The following is a 19170-nucleotide window of genomic DNA, read 5'->3' on the forward strand; positions in this document are numbered from 1 at the left end:
TTAATTGAATTCTCCCATCAGCCCTATAAGCCAGGGACCTGGGCGAGGTACTAGACCTTTTTACTGGTGGAGACAATGAGACTTCAAGAGGTTTACTAAATTCCCAAAGACACATGCCTAATAAATGGAAGAACAAGATTCAAGCCCAAATTTAAGCCAGAACCAATGCTATTAAACAAAGGAGGAATTTGCGCATTGGCTTCACTGAGTGAAATGAGAAGACTGAAAGACACGTTTGACATTATGTTGACCCTGTAGCTTTTGGTAGATTGGGGATAGGCCATATGTTTCCTTTTGCATTCTTCTCTAGTGGACACCTCTTGTGTAGCATTTCCAGTGTGCATTCCCCCTATTTGCAGTAACAGTACCCGTATTTTACTTTGGGGACTACCTCATCCCCCTGACTATAGTCTTGGTGGGGTTATCACTCATGGTGCCTCACTCTCCCCTGGCCCAAAGAGTGGACAGTGACACGGTGAGGCCAGTCAGAGTCTTGACATGGAATTTGACTCTTGAGCAGAGTAACACAAATGCTGAAAACAGACACAGTTGACACATCCCAATTCCAGAGCCCTCTGTGAAGAAGGGGCTGTTGTCAGTCCTTACTTCCTGGATTCATGAGCTTCTTTGATCCTTGCCTGCTCCTTTTGCTCCTTCTTAGTTTTTATTTTCTTACGTTCATCTTCAATCCTTCCGATAAATCTCTTTTTCTGCTTTGCTTAGCCAGTCTGTCCGTTGCTTGCAACCAGGTGGCAGAGCCTAGAGATTAGAAATCCAGGCTCTTAAATCAGAGGAACCTCTGTTCTTATCTCAATGCTGCTATTTACTAAGTAGTGTGGGGAACTGGAATTGGCCACCCCAAGATACGTTTCTTTGGCATGAGGATTATTTTGGGCTGGTTACTTTTAAAAACTGCAGACATGAGAGAAACTCTGAAAATTAGAAGTTATCCTATGTTAAGAGACATTTACATTTGTAAGGGAAATCTCTATCTGTAAAGGTATCTCCCTCTCTGTACCAGGAAGAAGGGGGGATGACCTTATCTCTAGAAATTCTTATCTATGCCGAAAGCACGGACTTAAATCTGCATAATAACCTTACTCTTTTTTACTGTGCTTTTCTGGTAATCTCCCATAACTTACTCCTCCCCAACCCCAACATCCTCCTTTGCCTTTAGCTGAGGTGGGTATTTAAGATGAGCACCTCCACCATTTTGGCGAGTTGCTCTGTTTTTCTGGGTCTCTCCCATGTATACATGTTATAAAGCATTGTTTGATTCCTCATATTCTGTCTCATGTGAATTTAATTTGTAGCCCAGCCAGAAGGACCTAGAGTGGGTAGAGGAAATGTCTTCTTCCCCTACAGTAGTATGTGACATTGGACAAGTTGCTTGATCTCTCTAAGTGTGTTTTCTTACCTGTGAAATGAGGATAATGTGGGAGTAGAAAAAATGAGCTGATGCATGTAATTTGGTTAGCAGAGTGCCTGGACTTAATCATGCAATTTGCTTAGGAAACTGCCTTTTCTTATCGACTTCTTAATAAATATTAGCTGCTCTGATTTGCCTTGACAAACCAAAGAGAAGCATGTTCTTCCCACCTTGAACCATGACCAGATAATTTGTACAACACTAACTATAGATACATATCAGAAAAAAATCACAAGAATAGAATTTTACAAAATCAGAGCCAAGGATAAACTGAAAAGGTAGAAAAGCAGAAGAATATGGAGGATTTACTGGACTAGAGATTTTGCGGATTTCAGAGCATTAAGAACTCACAAAATCATACGATTCAGTATTTTGATTTCAAGTATTTAACAGATTCTGATTCCCACTTTACTGTTGGGATAACTACTGACCTATCATTCAATGAATATTTATTGAGTACTTACTGTGAGTCGGGCATTCTGCCAGGTTTTGGGGATAAAGTGGAGAAAGATACAGCCAGGAGTGGGATCCGGGCTGCATCTAGAAAGGAGGCATGGATGCTATAAACATATCTGAATAATGGCATGAATACTGGATGGGCAGTCAGGAAACCTGATCTCCAATTTTGGATCTGCCCCTACTGGCCTGTGTTACCTAGGGTAAAACTAGCCACAGAAACAAGCAAAATCCCCAACTTTTCAGTGGTTTAACACAAAGTTGCTTCCTTGCTCACAGAACAGTATGGATATTCCTGGTTAAGGCAGGGTTTTTTCCACCTTGGGGATTCAGTGATGCAGACTTTTTCCATCTCGTGGAATCACCATCCTCAAGGGCCTCAGGATCCTCTGTCTCCAGTCAGGAAGTAGGGGAAGGGAGATTGGAGAAAGCACAGCTGCTTCTTAACCTAAAATGGTTAACGTAGCTGAAATGCCTGGAGGTGACATTCACGGCTGGCCCTCCATGTCCATTGTCTTTTGATGTTATTTAATGGCCTCACCTGGATGCAGAGGCACTGAGAAATGCATAACCCATTTCCAGCCAGGCTCCATATTATGAAGGGGAGACCATTGCTGAAGATCCAGCTGTCTCTGCTCCTCAGAAGGCAGAGCTCTCTGGGCTTCAGTTCTCTCATGCTAAAATGATGGCTTTAACCTCTAGAGGACACATTCTATGGTTCTAAAAGTGTCTGAAAATTAAGAGATGGGAGGTCTTTATTAGACTCACCAAATTTACGGTTCCATTATCCGTCAGCTTAGACACACACACACACAGTTGAAAACAGAGGGAGTATTGAATCATCATATTATATTACCTTGGTCATTCTTCGTAGCCTTTATCTAGAAAATCTCTACATACCTTAATTCAATATTACACACACCAGACCTCGAAAGGTAAATATATTGATATATTTGTGTGTGTTGGAGGATATGTAAAGGTTTTTATATCTAGGGAAACTCTGGTCTTATCAATCTTGAGAGACAAAAAATTCATATATGTTGGCTATCATTAAAACTATAAGCTTTAATTCTGAATTATTTTTTCCCCTTTCTTCCTCTACTTCTTTTCATTCTCTTTTTGCTTCTCTTGTTTCTCCTTTTCTTCCCCTTCAGTAGCTGAAGAGAGACCTAAGTCAACTGACTCAATGAAGATGAGTTCATACAACGTAAATCAGGAGAAGATGTGGATTTTAAGCGTGGGTCTTTGAGTGTTCAAATTGGTCTGGGCTTCATATAATGTCAAATATCTAGCAAGGAAATTAAATTTTACTTTCAAAATCTTACTTCCAACATTTCCCTACATTTGTCCCTTTGTGTACTGGAACTGAACATTTTGATTTTTGCCAGTGTTTTCAATGCTCTGTGGACTTGACCTCTGTATCCTGCCAATATTTTCTTTTCTTCTTCTTTTTTTTAAAGTTCTTTGACTTTATTGTTATATATCAATTTGGTCTTTTTTTTTAAATTATTATTATTATTTTCAAAGATTTTATTTTTTTTCCTTTTTCTTCCCAAAGCCCCCCAGTACATAGTTGTATATTCTTCGTTGTGGGTCCTTCTAGTTGTGGCGTGTGGGACGCTACCTCAGCATGGTTTGATGAGCAGTGCCATGTCCGCGCCCAGGATTCGAACCAACCAAACACTGGCCCGCCTGCAGCGGAACGCGCAAACCCAACCACTCGGCCACGGGACCAGCCCCTCCTGCCAATGTTTTCAATCACAGTTTGTATAAATGTTGCATTGTCCCGTGTGCTACTCCCAATCAAACCTGAACACAAAATTGTGATTGCGAGTAGTCATTTTCTCCTATGGCAGCTGGGTCACTTAATCATTGACCCGAAGGTTGGAGATAAAGCTGACAATACTATCTGAATCTCTCTCTGTCTCTCTGTTATAATTGTTTTAAGTAATAATGCATCACGGCTTGGTAAAAATCTGCAAACCAATTTCCTCTTCCCTCTCATGGCCATGCCTACTAGGTATGAGACTCTATAGACATGTGGCAATTAAACAGCAATATGTCAGTTCTCTTTCCGGTAGTGGAGACAGATACGCAAAATGTGCAGAGAACTTAGCCTCCAAGAACCCGTTGCTTGGAAGTCAGAAAGCCAGGATTTCACAGTGAGACAGAAATGATGATGAGGAGGTGACCATTGACAAGCAAAGGGACTATGAGTGCAAGTCCGTGAAGTGGGACTCTGTTGGAATCACAGAATATAAATGTCTAATCTTGGGAGGGCTTCTGGGTGCACTTCATCACATTGCTCTTATTTAAGAGATGAGGTGACTAAGGTCTGTCAAGGTCACCAGCTAGACACTAGAATTCAGGTCTCCTGGTCTCCACAGCAGTGCACACTCTATTATTCCAGAATCAACTCATGACATTGGAGGTCATAGCTTCTTCCAAACACTAGCTTTTATTTGCTAGTTCTTTATCTTCTTTTTAACAAACCATGGGTGTCGGCTTTGGGCTAAAATTATTTATATTCCTGCTCAGATCTTGGTTTCCTCCCTGGAATAGACTCGTGTTCACTCCTTTTTTACTGAATACCAGTGGGCCTTGTTTTGTAGGCCTGGAGCAGGAGATGGGGTTCTATCATGCAGGTAACAGCGCTGGCTCTGTTGCTTAGTAGATATTTGGTCATGAGAGAATCATTTAATTTTTTTTTAAGTTTCTCCTCCCTTGAAAATGGGGCTAATGAGAATATTTAGCGTTGTTGTAATAATAAAATAAGTTACATTGGGAAAGAGCTTAGAACAAAAACTTATAAGTATGAATTAATATAAGGTCCTTGTTTGAGGAGGTTATAATCTAATAGGGGAAACTGGTATTAAAGATATTTTAAAAACTAAGTGACAAGTGTTGGGTTAGAGGGAGACCCAGGGTTTTCACATACCATACAGGATGAACACTTTACCCAGGCTGGAGGACATGGGGACCCCAGGAGTCCAGGAGGATATTTCATCTGAACCAAGTCCGGGGGAGGACATTCTGGAGAGGGAAGACATGAAGGCAAGAAGAGCATGTCATCTTCTGGGTGCAAGTAATTCCACGTGCTCCTTTAGAAGCAGAGTGACGGGAGCAGAAAGGGGCAGGAGTTGGATGGACCAGGCAACACACATGAAGGTCAGAGCACGTGGAGCCTTGTGGGTCATACTAAGGAGTTCAAACTTGGTCTTTAAGCCAAGAGAGTCAAATTGTTGGCAAAATCATTCAAACCAACTTGTTTGTGATGGGGAGCAGGGGAAAGAGAGTCAAGAGCCACTGAATGCTGGCTGTGCCCTATGTACTTTATCTAATTTTTCTAACTTAATCTTCACAACAGCCCTACATAGGAAGCGTTATTACACCTGAATAAACTGAGGCTCAGAAAGATCAGCTTCCAGGAGGTTACATAATTGGTGGTAGAGCTGTGATTTGTATTATTTCATTGGACTGTGGAATTTTCTTCTGTTCTGCATAATACATAAATTCCAAAAAAAAAAAAAAAACCCAAATAAAAGTTGAATGAATAGAACTGCAAAAACCCAAAACTTTGCACATGACACGGAAGAGTTATGTTCCACAAATCCAAAAGTGTTACTAACATTTTTAATCATGCAATGGTTATTTAAAGCATTAACAATTGGTTTGAACATTAAATGCAAATAGTAGAACTCATGTCTTATATAATTTCTTGTCTCAAAAACCTAATTTTTTCAGCTTATTTAAAATGACATTTGGTAAGTAGAAGAAATTTATTTTAAATACGGGAGAATGGCTGACTGGGGGTGATTTTGCAAGATTCTGAGTAGGGAACTCAGCATCAGACTGCAAGTGGTGACTTTAATAGGATTTTACAAGATTCCTTGAAACCTATGTTAGGTGAGATTTGAGTACAGGACTATTTCTCCTCTTGACAAGAGAGTACAAAGCAAGCTCAATTCCTGAGAATTGCTTTCCAGTTTGTGAACTTCCCTGCCTGTGGAACCTCTGGAATGGCTTTTGGTACCAATTTTCATAATTTCCATACTTTTTAAAGATATTTCCATATCTTTCAATAAGCCTCATCTTTCAGTACAGTCCTGGATGATCTATTTCCAGAATATGTTCTTTAATTTGGTACTTGTTCTTCAAAATTGAACACCCAGATGACCAGATTCAGTCCATCGAGCGTTCCAATATAACCACCAATCCCCTGCTTTCAGCATTCCAACTGGTTTTTATCTTTGTCTCAATTGTTTAACTGCTAGAGTCAGCACTTCCATTTTTCCATTTCCCACTCATCTTTATAAAACATTAGAGCAAATTGCAATAAAACTTTGAAATAATTGCACAAACATGGCTGCAAAAGCTGGTGATGCTGCAGAATATGTCTGAATTCTGATTGTGAGGTTGGTTGAAGGGTGTCAGAGTGAAAAGCAAATGCCTGGTAATCTAGAACTGCTTTAATGAATTTATTCAACAAATATACTGTCTGAGGGTGACTTCCCTAGAAGCAGATTCTAACACAAGGATTTGTATGAAAGTGATTTATTAGGAAGCTTTCCTGCAAAAATATGCAGGGGATTGGGGAAGTGGGACAGGGAAGGAAGGAAGTCAATTAAGGGTACAACACACATACCACAAACACTGGGAAGAAAATAAGCAAGGAAGGTGCCATGGAAAGGAACTCTGCTCACTCCTGCAGGTGAGCACTGCAGACAGTGTAGACCACACCTCAGAGCTGTCCTGATTAGGAGACAAGAGCTGGATAATGGAGCTGGAGTATTTATACTCATCACCACACTCCTTGGTCATTGGCTAAAGCTATGCAAATTCCAGATTTTCCGCTCTCTGTTCTCTGGTACAGTCAATGCTAGCTGGGCTCCAGCAGCCTGGGGACAGCCCTCTGAAAAAAGAGGCAAGTGCTGGATATTGGGAGCAAAGCGAGAGCAGTCTGGGCAGAGGTATGCACAACAATGCTAAAGGAATCCAAGGGAAAGTAGACCAGACACTCTGCCAGGCACTGTCCTAGGATGCAATGGAAGAGAAGACAAACATTGCTTCCTCCCACTCATTTGGATAGGAGGAAAATAGGCAATAACAAAGTAATCACAGATGGTCGTACAGGCAATGAAAGAAATGGGTAAGGGGCTGATGTAGAAAATAAGAAATCAATGTAAATGGTCAGTAAAGGATTCTCTCTGGAGGCAACTGTTAAGCTGTGGCCTGAGCGATGAAAAGGAGTAAACCATTTGCCAAGGGGGAAATTTTCCGTGCATAGGGCACACATATGCAAGGTCCTTGAGGTGGGAAAAACAGTGGTGTGTTCTACGAACTGAGAGAATATCAGAGCAGCTGGAGCCTGGAGCCTGGAGGGTGAAGGAATGTCTCAGGTATCTGTTGCTGACCAAAACCCAGAGGCTTAAAATACAAGTCATGCAGCTGTAGTCATTCTGACGGCTGGATTATGTCTGAATGGTCAAGGATGACCTTTCTCTGGCTGCTGCTACAGGTTCTTGGATGGGCCACGTCTCTCATGGGATAATTTGGGTTTCTCCATGTGGTGGCAGTATCTGAGAGCGTGAGAGCAGAAGCTGCAAGGCCCCTTGAGGCCCTGCTCCAGAAGGCATGCAGTGTCACTTCCACCAAATTCTACTGGTCAAAGCGAGTCACAAGACCAGCCCAGATTCAAGAGATCAGAAAAACGACTTCACTTCTTGATGGAAGACATTGCAAAGTATTTGTGGCCATTTAAAGAAAATCTATTACAGGAAGAGGCTATGACTTACGATGTGCCGGGGTCAGATTAAGCAGGTCACTGTGAGCCGTGGTAAAGTGTTTGGATTGTTGAGATCTCTGTCCACTAACAAGTATCCATCATCATCCTTGATCAAAGTCTGAACCAATATAGAAATAAGACAAAGGAATAAGATGCATGGACATCAGCTTCTTCCTTTATCTCTTAAGATGTGGTTTATATCTGTGGACAGAGTTTCTACAGAGAACCACAGAATTACCCACCCAATCACTGACCAGGCTCTTCAATGACCAGATGCATGGTCTTGAGCAAATTGCTTAACTTCCTTGCGTTATTGAGAGTAAAATTAAATAATGCTTGCTAAGCATTTAGTCCAGTCCATGGCAGGGGATAAATGTTCAATAAAGTTTGCAATTGTTAATAATGACAAGTAGCTTTGGGGACTGACTTGCATAGAGTTCATGGAGGGTGGCATACCTATCCCTCCTTTTATCACAACCTTTTCCTTCCCTTTCCTCCAACCTTTTTGGCATTTGCCCTCATAAATGCCTTCAGCATAAGAAAGAAGGCCTACAACAGAGAAGAAATTTACAGATCTTGACAAGTACACCCTCAGGGTTTATTATCTTAGTGAAGGTGCAGGTGAATTTTAACAAACAAATCTCTCTAACAACAAATCTCTTTGTTTTATTCCCTTATGAAGACCAAAACTATGGAAAGTAGTACTTGGTATCATCTGGTGTGACTGTTTCTAAGGAGACAGACAATGAAATATTACGTTTCAGAAAGACTTCATGGAAACACACATATGGGTATGAGTGCAGGCTCTCCCACTCACACATCCAAACAACTAATTGCTTCTGTCTTTAATGCTTTGTATAGTATTGCAGGCAATCCACAAATTCCATAGTTTATTGGATGTTGCTGCTCATACAGAAAGGATGGTGATTATCTCAGACATATTTATGGACCTGATTAATGCAAAGTATTAAAAACATTATTGGAGGTTTAAATCTAGGCAAGTGACTTCCACTCAGCATTCAGAGATATGCAATTTGCTGGCCTCCCTTTCCGAGTGAGCTTGCCCGACATGGAAAAAGTATTACATGGTCGAATGAAAAGGGAACAGAATAGCAGAAATAGCCTCCATCCCCAAAGAGCAATGACCTATGAGACAGCTAAAGGGAATAAGGAAATGAAGTTTCTCAATTAAAAAAAGAGAACGAGAAAGAAAGCACACAAACAGAGGTAGATGGAAGACCTAAGCCTGAGAGGCTATAAGTCCATCCAGAGACTATAGCTCTATGGCAATTCAGCTTTCCTTGGACACTTGTTGCATTTACATCTCTTTCTTAATTTCCTCTAACTGGTTCCTACAAGAATAATAGCTTATTTTATAAAATCCATTTACAGTGTACAGAATACTTTTACATTATTTTATCTGATTTGCACAGTATCAGGAGTTTTGCCTTATTTCCAGTTCCAGCTTACACATGAGGAAACCAAGGCTCTGAATAAGTGAGCAACTTGCCTCTGCCATGTGGCTGGTAATAGGAAACAATCTCAGAGCATCCAACTCAAGTTTTGGCGTGCTTATTACTATGCCAAAATCCCTGTGACATCAATTCCTCCTCTCTGACATAGTCATATGTTCCTTGGTAGAAAAACCATGTCTTACACTTTCACTGGTATTCTTTGGGGAATCTTGCACCTTCTGAGCACATGGTTGGAATCCAATATATGTTGATCAATGGAAAATTTTATTGGCCTGGGAATTAAAGGACATCCCTCTCCTACTTTCCTACTTCTAGCTCCACAGTTTTTCAGTATCCTCATCTTAATCTTAGAAAATCTCTTCTTAAAATGGATGCTTACAGTTAGTGTGTGGCAGGGCCATCATTCATACCCCAGGTAGGCTGGGTGCAAAGTCCATGTTTTCACCACTTCATTCACGCTACATGTCCTTGTTTATTCACTAAAACTCTCTGAACCCCAGAGTTTCTCATCTTTAACTTGGGGCTCTGTTTACCTCAGATAGCTGATGAAAAGTTGAAATCCAAGTATAATCTAACCCCTTAGAAAAGTTCCCAGAACTTAGTGGGCACTGGTTAAATGGTGGCTACTTTTACTGTTGTTGGCATTGTTTGCCCCTACCTTTCCATTTCTACAGGAACCATCTTGTTTGGGAATTTCACAAAATAATGTGTCTAACAACTTCCACCCTGGACTCTCTCTTTAGGCCATTTCTATTTTCATCTGTCTGGTTCATGCCCTCTTAATCATGTCACATCATGATCATGTCAGCTGGGCTTTCACAATCCTTCCTACCCTTCCTTCTCAGTTAGTCTCTTACATTTTCCCACTGGCCGGATGACACAGAGTTAGTTCAACCAAAAAATTTATCATCCAAACCATGATGTTCTTGTGGCTGAAAGAAGAATCCAGATGTTGGGACCATCAAAGGAAAACCAGATGATGTGATCATTCTACCCATAACCCTTTGCAGGATTTGGAACTTGTAGATTTGCTCCCTTAGGTTTCCATATTGCTTCCTTCTGGGAAGCACATGTTCCATCAATCCAAATGATGTCTTGCAACAAAAAAAATTTTAAAATTTTAAAAATAAATAAAATAAAACAAAACAAAATGCACAAAACAGGATTTCTGGCCATTTCCTCTGAGACATCTTACGTCACTGAACACTTTGAGCCCTTTTACTCAAAAGTTCATTGTCCTTTATAGCCAGGGCTGGATGCAGTGCTACAGCCTTACTGGTTGCTCAAATACTGAAACATGTTCTTGCTGTTTGCTAACTGGCTGCTGGCCTGAGACTCCTACATGCCCACCATCACCACCCTGGCTGTTCTGACCACTTCTCCAGGATTCTTGGACCTCTCGCTACCAGCAGCTAAAGAATTGATGCCCAGCCCAACACAATGACTAGAGTTCATGATAATTGGTTGATTCCCAGGCTAATGAGCCCCTCAAAACCTGATTTCACAAGCACTGCCATTGGCCTCCCCAGGTTATTGGAAGAATGGGGTTGTTATTCTACCAAATCTCCTCTCTGGGCCTGGGAGCCTCTGGTGGACACCAGAAGGGAAGTTCTGTTGCCCACTTCCCTCCAACTTGCCAAACAGTGGACGGTGGCTCTTATACACATCCTTCATCCCAGTGTGCCCCTCATCCAAAGGATGCCCAGATATCAGCAGAGACAATGGTCCTTGCTGTACCTTTGTCATCCTGGTAGGAAAATACTCGTCTCTACCATTTTAGACAACATCCTCCAGTTCCAATTTTGCAATTAACCTACCATGGAGTCTTATACCAGTACTTTGACCTCCTCTGGATCTCAGTTTCTCCAATATCTGGCTTAGCTCATAGGGTTGTTATGAAAGTTATGACAAAATAGGTACCAAAGAGGTTTGCAAATGGTTATTTGTCACATGTGTATAAAATGTTAATGTTACTGCTATCATTATTACTACTCAGTGTTACCCATAACCTAGAGACCTGTTTTCAGGCAGTACTCCTATATCAATGTGCATTTCACAGCATCTTAGAATGTCAGAGCAGTAGAAGTTAGAGATCATCTAGTTCAAAGATGGAAAACTGTCACATCTTTAGACTAGGCCTGATATTTTTTAACCACCCACCCAGAGTTTTTTTTTTTTTAAATTCAATTATCAGCATTTAAAAACCAAGACATTTTTATGTCATGATACACGTTTCTGGCATCTTTTAAAAAATATGGCCTATATTCCAAATAAATTGTACAGGGTGAATATTAACTGGAGTTGAGCAGTGTCTGCATTTTTTGCACAGTACACATGCGTTGCAGCTGCCCAAGTTCTGCCCCTATCCCACATCCTGGACTCCCCATTTCCTGACATCAAATGGCTTCCAAGGACAGGTCCATTGTAGGCACTTGAGTTGACAATCTGGCCTCTGCCTCTTCTCTCCCCACCAAATTTGACATCTCATATGCAGATGGGGAAACTGAGGTCCCCAGTCCACTCTTCCTGTAGTTCATACATCCTTCTTTATTACATTCCTTCTTGTTAGTGCTCTGGGCCCAAATCTATCTTCTCAACCACATAAGAGGGACCATATCTTCTATTTTATTTCTGCTTGATTTAATTTTATCTTATTTTCTTCTTAATCAACTGCAGAGTTTATTATAGAGTGATTTAAAAAAATATTGACAGATGTTCTGCCCCTACTTCTGTCTTAACCTGTCTCTTAGGAAAAGGCTTTTAACCTCTCTTGAAAACAGACTACCAAGTATATATAAAACTAGTATTAGTATAGAGAGCAGTTGATTCTTTTATATTGCTGCACTTGATAATTACCAGAGTACTTACATCTTCCTGACCTCATTTGATCTGCAAAGCAACTGTAAGATAGGGTGGGCAGATAATAGCAGCACCTGAAAACAAGATAATACAAAGGGAGTCTTCAAACCCCAAAGCTTTATGCAAATGTTCTGCGCTTTATCCCAACTTACAAGAGCAGAAAATTAGGGAGAGAGAAAAGAGATGAGCCAAAAATAAGACATGGAGTTGGAACCAGAACCAATCCTCCTGTTTTTGTCCAGAGCGCTGGAAACATAGACAGTGAGAGCCAGAAAGAGCCTTAGGAATAACTGGTTCCAAATTCTTCACTTGACACAAGCTGAAACCAAAGCCCCGAGGAAGGGAAGTTACAGCCTCAGCTTTCTGTTACAGCTGAAAGAACTAGGTTTAGAATTTGGAATTTTTAGAACTTCACCAAGAGTTCTTTCCTGATTCTCAAGCCAATTTCCCAAACACACAATGAGATTTCTATATAAGAAAATGTGAATTTTAAAAAAAGGAACCAAAACAGTAAATTTTCAAAAGGTTAGGGCCATCGGTCTGTCTCAGTGCATTTTAATGACTCATTTCTTAACGCACAGAAATTTTTCTCTGTTGCTAAAATCTTTTTTAAAGTGAATTGATAAGCATTTGTGTATTCTGACTTTCCACCTTCCTTCGTCCTTTCTTTGTGCCCTAAACTTCTTTCTCTCTCTTTATCCAGGTGTTTTCACAGATCTCATGCCCAGTTTCATCTCTCCAGTGGGGTTTTGAATCTTTGGCTAGTTCCAGTGTTTGTATGATGTCATTACCTGAGCAGGTCACCTCCAAGGTCTGCGGGAGATGGATAGAACCGGGATAGTTCTGCAACTTAACAATCTGTGCAAACTAGAACCTTTTATTGTCCTCGCTGAGCCTCCTTCATCAAGTCTTTCATTGAGCACCTCTGATGTGGCAGGCAGTGTTCCAGGCAGAGGGGATACAGCTATAAACAAGGCATCAGATCTTGGGAAGCTTATATTCCGGAGGGGAAGACAGACAACAAACAAATAATCTAGGAAAGCACCAGATTGTGATGAGCATCATGTAGCAATGATGGCTTGTGTCCTCCTTATATGCTTCCACTGGGTCTTGTGCGTTTTCTCCAATTTTCTTTAGTACCCTCTAATTGTTTGTGTATTTATTTCCTCCATTAGAATCTAAGTTTATGAGAAGAAGGGACCTTGTCGTTTTAGTTCTAAATTTCCAGTTCCCAAATGGTGTCAGCTATAGTGAATGTGCTCAGTAAAATCTTGTTCACGTTTTGAATATTAAGCTCATCCTTGACTTCATCTTATTTGTCTCTACTTTTTTTTTTTTTAAAGATTTTTTTTTATTTTTTCCTTTTTCTCTCCAAAGCCTCCCGGTACATAGTTGTATATTCTTTGTTGTAGGTCCTTCTAGTTGTGGCATGTGGGACGCTGCCTCAGCGTGGTCTGATGAGCAGTGCCATGTCTGCGCCCAGGATTCGAACCAACGAAACACTGGGCCGCCTGCAGCGGAGCGCGCAAACTTAACCACTCGGCCACGGGGCCAGCCCTTATTTGTCTCTACTTTTATTTCCTTTGTTTCTGATTTCTTAACATATCTTTAAAAAAATGCGTGTCTTTTTATAAACTACTGTAAATCCTTCTGGAATGAGATGAGTTTGTATAAATAAATAGATAACAAATAAATACAAATATAAAATTCCTAACTGGTGTTCAGTGGTAAATGAGTAAATTAATAAGTATGTCAGCCTAGGTTAGAAAAGCATTTTGAATTTTGTTTAGCTCACACTAATTTAGGACTTACAATGTGAGGCAGTAAAATAGTTTAGACTGAGGATTTATGTCAGACAAACTGAGTTTGAATACAAACTTTCCAACTTCTGAGAATTCTGTGACCTCAGGAAAGTATCTTATCTTTGCCAAGCCTCCATGTTCTCATCTGAAAAACTGAGTTAATGATGTCTGCCTCATAGAGCTCCTGAAAGGATTAGATGGCTTTGTGTCTATAAAGAACTCTGCATACAACGGTAATAGCTCACTTCTTTGAGCGCTACTTCATACAAGTTCTTTATATTTATCGAAGACGGAGGCACAGAGTGGTTGATCAATTTACCAGATTGTTATAAGCAACCCAGTGTTCTTAATCACTCCTCCAGACATTTAGGATCACAAAGTGGGCACTCATAAAAGGTAGCCACTGTAAATATTAAGTTTACTAAATTTTATTGCATTATCTATTTGGCAATGTTGAGCAACCCACAGAAAAGCATGTTTTGAGAGACAAAAGCATAGATCAACACTCCTAATGGAAGCCATTATGACCCCAAAGTAATAGGAACCTGTACGCTTGTTTGCCACGGACTGTCCTTGTTTGGTCCAATTGTCCTAGTGTAAGAGCACCTCCCACTTTTACAAAATAGTCCTAATTTATATAGTCACTCTATTCTAACTGATTCATATCCAAAGCCAAGTATGCACAAGGAGGCAAAAGGAGGAAAGAGAAGCACAAAGCAGTTTCATTCTGTAAACGTTTCTTCTTTCCATGAACACATCCACAAAAGAGGCTCTGATTTATGACTCCTGATTCATGGCAATTGGAGGTGTGGAAGATTTGTCACCTTAGATTTTGAGGGTCTAATTATTTACACTCTAAAACTATGTCTTCACCTCCAAGGAATGATAGAGGGATGGTATGTGAAGTATCATGTTAATGGGAGGGCTACAAAAATCAATGGCAGAATTGGAGATGGGAGCCATTTAATCTCATTTCTGCAGCTAGAGATGCCAGCACATTCGTCTTTCTCAAGAGTATGCACACAGCTCTATTAGGTGCTGGGTGTGCCATAATTCTACTATAATTGCAATAGCATTATAAATTATCATCATATCACCATGGAGTGAGTGCACCAGAGCTCTGGTTCATGGCTCTGTGTTTTCTCTACGTGCAACCATTTATTTTTGGAGATGGTACAAGGAGCTGTGAGCATAAATATGTCCACATCCTTATGTCACATGATTAGTCTGCTGTCTGTTTCCCTGATCAGCTTTGTAAGATCCTGCAATGAACTGAGAGAAGGGAGCTCTGCATTCTATACTTAGCATTACTACTAACTAGCTATGTGACCTTGTGAAAGTCATACTTTCATGGTATGCAAAATAAATGCATTGGATTGAATCACAGATTTCCAAATTTCAGCCACTTTCTTGCTCCTCACTTTGGGGGGGCCTTTTTTGCATATTACATGTACTATTAATTTTTTAAAAATGTTTACCTATGTGCAATGCAAACTCATTGTAATCAGAGAGTTATGCAAACATGCATGCATGTTCGTGTGGAGAGGGAAAGTAGTTTTCTCCAGTTTTGAGTGTTTGGGTGATCGATGTAGACAGAGAACACGAATATTTTTCCTTTTGTTAGATACAGCTGAGTGTTTTCTTTGAGTTTCTAAAACTTCTGTTCTAGATCATTGTCACTGTTGTGAGATTTGGTGCCATATCCTGGCAGGCACACAGCTGGTGCCAAGAAAGTGCCTATGGTATCTTTTCCTCCTTGTGTCCACCTCCACACATCTCTGTGCTTTACAGGCCCCAACAACACCACAAATCCCCAGTCTTTTTTACCTTCTATGGCTAACTCTCAAGGTTGCGGGCTTTCTTGGGATTTAACCTCCATACCTTTTGTAACGAGTTTGAAGGCAAAGTAATCTTGTCTATCTGTCCTTCAGGCAGCTCCTCAGTATGCCCTCTCTTCCTAATCCTCTACTAGAGGGAAAATTCTAGAAGTTCACAGTTAGGTAGATAACAAATCAGAGAACGAAAACATCTTCTTGAAAATACCCCTCCCAATCGTTTGTACAATAATTTTGATGTCTTCCTCCCTTGGCTTTGGGGAACGCTGGCATATCTCCTCATCATAACCACTATACTTCCCAAGGACCGACTCTTTCTATCCCAGCCTCCTTTTTATATTGACATTGCAGGGAGGAAGTTGGGCAGGAGGGGACTGTTTTTGGAGAAACAAATTCTCTAAATGTCTTCCTCTGCACAAACTTTTGAGAAGGTGGCAAGCCCCAACCGTTAGTGGTTATCTCAATGAAAAATATTTAGCTCGTTTGGCGTTAGCCTTAAGTGGTAGCTAACAGCACAGCACCCATGTGACACTTTACAATAAAATAAAAATCAGGTCATATCACGTCTCTATGTAAAATTCTTCAGCATCTTCTCTCACTCAGAGAAAAAGAAAAAATCCTTAAACAATATTCAAAGCCATTGTACTCTGGCCCTGCTACCTCTCCCTGTGCATTCCCTCCCACTCACCTCTGTCTTCCTACACGTATCCATTCTGGAATCCATGTAATTTCCAAAAAACCAAGACAATTGTGCCACAGGGCTCTTAATGCTTCCCACTCCTTCTGCCTGGGATATTTGCATGTCTCCCTCCCTCCTTCTTCTAGGTTTTTGCCCAAAGATCACCTTAACTGTGAAGTCTTTCCTAATTATCCTGTCCAAGAAAGCAATTCCCCTTTCCCCTGGCATGCTCAATTTCTCTTACTGCTTTTTTTTCCATTTATTACTTTCTGGTATCTAATATTTTTGTTTGTTGTCCTTTTTCCCTCTTCAGAATGAAATTCATGAGGGCAGAGATTTTTGTCTGTCTTCTTTATTGTAGCGTACTCATACCTAGAACAGTGCCTGGCATAAAATGGCCTTCAATAAGTATTTGCTGAATACATCTGAAGACGCAAATGGTTGAATCAAGCCTGTTACTTTTCCTTCCTCTTATTGTGCCTCTATCTTATTCTTTTTTTCCTGCTAAAAGAAGTGTACATGTAATAATTCATGCTATCCCAAAATATTCTATATTATAAGCATTATATATATGTTGGCTCTTTTTTGCCTCCTTTCTACTGCTATGGATTTCTCTACTCTTTTTAAATTCCTCCTTCTTCTCTTCCTTCCTTCCTTCTTTCCTTTCTCCTTCCCTCCTTCCTTCTTTTCTCCTTCCATCCTTCCTTCTTTCCTTTCTCCTTCCCTCCTTCCTTCCTTGCTTCCTCACTTCCTTCCTTCCTTCTTTTTCTTTCTTACTTTCTTTCTTTCTTTCCTTCATCTTTTTGCTTTCCTTATTTTTATCCTTTATGAATCTTACATCTTTTCTGTAATATTTATTCCCTTTATTTTCCCTCCAAATTTCTCTCTCTGAGTGTAAGACATCTTTGCTTCTTTCTTCTACACCTCTCCTCAGCTGTGTTAGCTGGTCTTTAACCTCTTCCTCTTGTCTTGTCCTATATTTCCAAGTTACCACATTTCTGCTTGTGGTCTTCTTAAATAATGGAAATTGTTTTACTCATATACTTTCATTCATGAAATGCTTGTTCCTAATTTTCTTCTGATGGGAAATCTTCCTTTCATGGTAAATTTTGCTTTTCTTTCCCTTATTTTTCAACAATATCTTGGAATGATTTTCTTGTTCCTATCTTATCACTCATTGCTTAATAAAATGGGATTCTTCAGACCAGCTGTTCTTGGGAGATTCCTATAGTTGGGAGAGTAGCCTCAGAGCTTTCACATTCCAAAGGCTCTTTCCTTGACCATTGTCGGCGTGATCCCTGTAGATACTGCTGGTCTGTGTGGTTCTTTGTCAGTGGAGCTTTCTCTGCCTCTCTGCCAACCTGTTCACTCAGTCTTCTAACCTGTTGCAAAGAAAGGGTATGGCTTTTGCACCTTAGGTCATGAACCTCACATTTGAGAAGGTGTCTTTGCTGATGCTTTCTGAGGTTTGAAAGTGTTGGACCCTCTTGCCACTCACTGGGCTTCTCACCTTTTCTTCCTGTTTGCTTTCTACTGATCTCAGTTTTTGGTTGCCTTTTATGTGTATTTTGAATTTTATGGATCATATCTACCTCCTACTTTTGTTGAAAATGTAGGTTTTCAGGGTTAAAATCTTAAAAATGTTCTTCTTAATTCTTTTAAAACATGATTTCTTGGAAGAGAAGTGGAAAAATGCTGACTATCCCATTACGTTCATACGGGAAATTCTTGTTCCTTATTTTTGACTGTTTTGATTTGCATTAGAATTCTCTAGAGAGCAGACTGGGTAAATTTCCTAATTTTTTATGCTCTGAGTTTTGTGAAGTAAGAGTGTTTGGGGCTTTCATTCAGGAGTGGGGTAGATGTTTGTTGAGCCAATCACCTTCTCTCATTCAGTCTCCTCTGAAAGAGTTACCTACAGATAGAAGTGTAAAGACTATGAAAATAAAATTTATATGAAAAAGGAATTAATTTTGCTATTGGGAAAAGTACTGGGTTCCACTAATCCTCTTACTTTATAGAAGAAAATGTTTATTTATGGTCATATAACATTACATCAGAGCTGGAAAGAACCACAGATGCATCTTGCCTAATACATCCCTTGAAAGATGAAGAAACTGAGTTTCGAGTCTGGAATTGACTTGCTCCAGAGCTTCAAGGCCAGAGTGTTGATCCAGAGGGTCATATGTAAAGTAAGTTGGAGTATGTAGGGAAAATGAGATTCTGGGACACTATCCAGACCATGAATACTAGTGGGCAAGACAACTGTATTATAAGGTGGCCGACATAGCCATGATCCTCTTTTATGGTCTTCCTTTGTGAAAAGCTAAAGCAGTAATCCAAGTGAAGTAACAATCCTACATGAGAGGAGCTCCATATGTTACTCCTGCTCTACTCTTCTCAAGTGTATGCCCTGTGTGTTAATCTTTAAGTCTCTTTTAATGTGGGACCACCCAGAGAACCATAAATTTGTACCTGGACTTGAAGGGTAAGTAAAGCTCCCTAGGCTTTTGCATAGTTTATGAGCCAAGCCATGTCTCCAGCCCAGCTAACCAAAGAACTCGTAATCGGCATCTCAGGTGAACACCCACCTAACTGTAATAAAGTGGCACTTGATTTCTTATTTGCCGTCTTCTCTTGCATGTCTATCTCTCTTGGGGGTTCCTGAGAAGAAAGAGTGACTGAATCTTGGCAGAGTGTAGGTATTCATGGGTCCTATGATGACCATTTATAGTATCCCCAAACACACCATAATCCCAAACAGAAATTGTCAGTACCTTACAACTATCTGTCCTGTTCTTTTACTCACTTACCAAAGCTAACTGAAAAGTAGTTATCTCATTGCCCATG

General features: G+C 40.3%; 1 long non-coding RNA gene across 2 annotated transcripts in view; it reads left to right on the plus strand.

Moving 5' to 3' along the window:
- Positions 1-3793, plus strand: part of LOC103567793 (uncharacterized) — an 84026-nt gene extending 80233 nt beyond the window's left edge. The window contains exon 11 of one of the 2 annotated variants that reach the window (XR_011543208.1): positions 3043-3209. This is a non-coding gene — a long non-coding RNA (uncharacterized lncRNA). Of the gene's footprint in view, positions 1-3039 lie in introns of both variants that reach the window. The other variant, XR_011543209.1, reaches the window with a different exon arrangement.
- The last annotated feature ends 15377 nt before the right edge of the window (positions 3794-19170 follow it).

This window comes from Equus przewalskii, chromosome 8 (genome assembly GCF_037783145.1).
Source record: "Equus przewalskii isolate Varuska chromosome 8, EquPr2, whole genome shotgun sequence".
In the NCBI taxonomy this organism is placed as follows: Eukaryota; Metazoa; Chordata; class Mammalia; order Perissodactyla; family Equidae; genus Equus; species Equus przewalskii.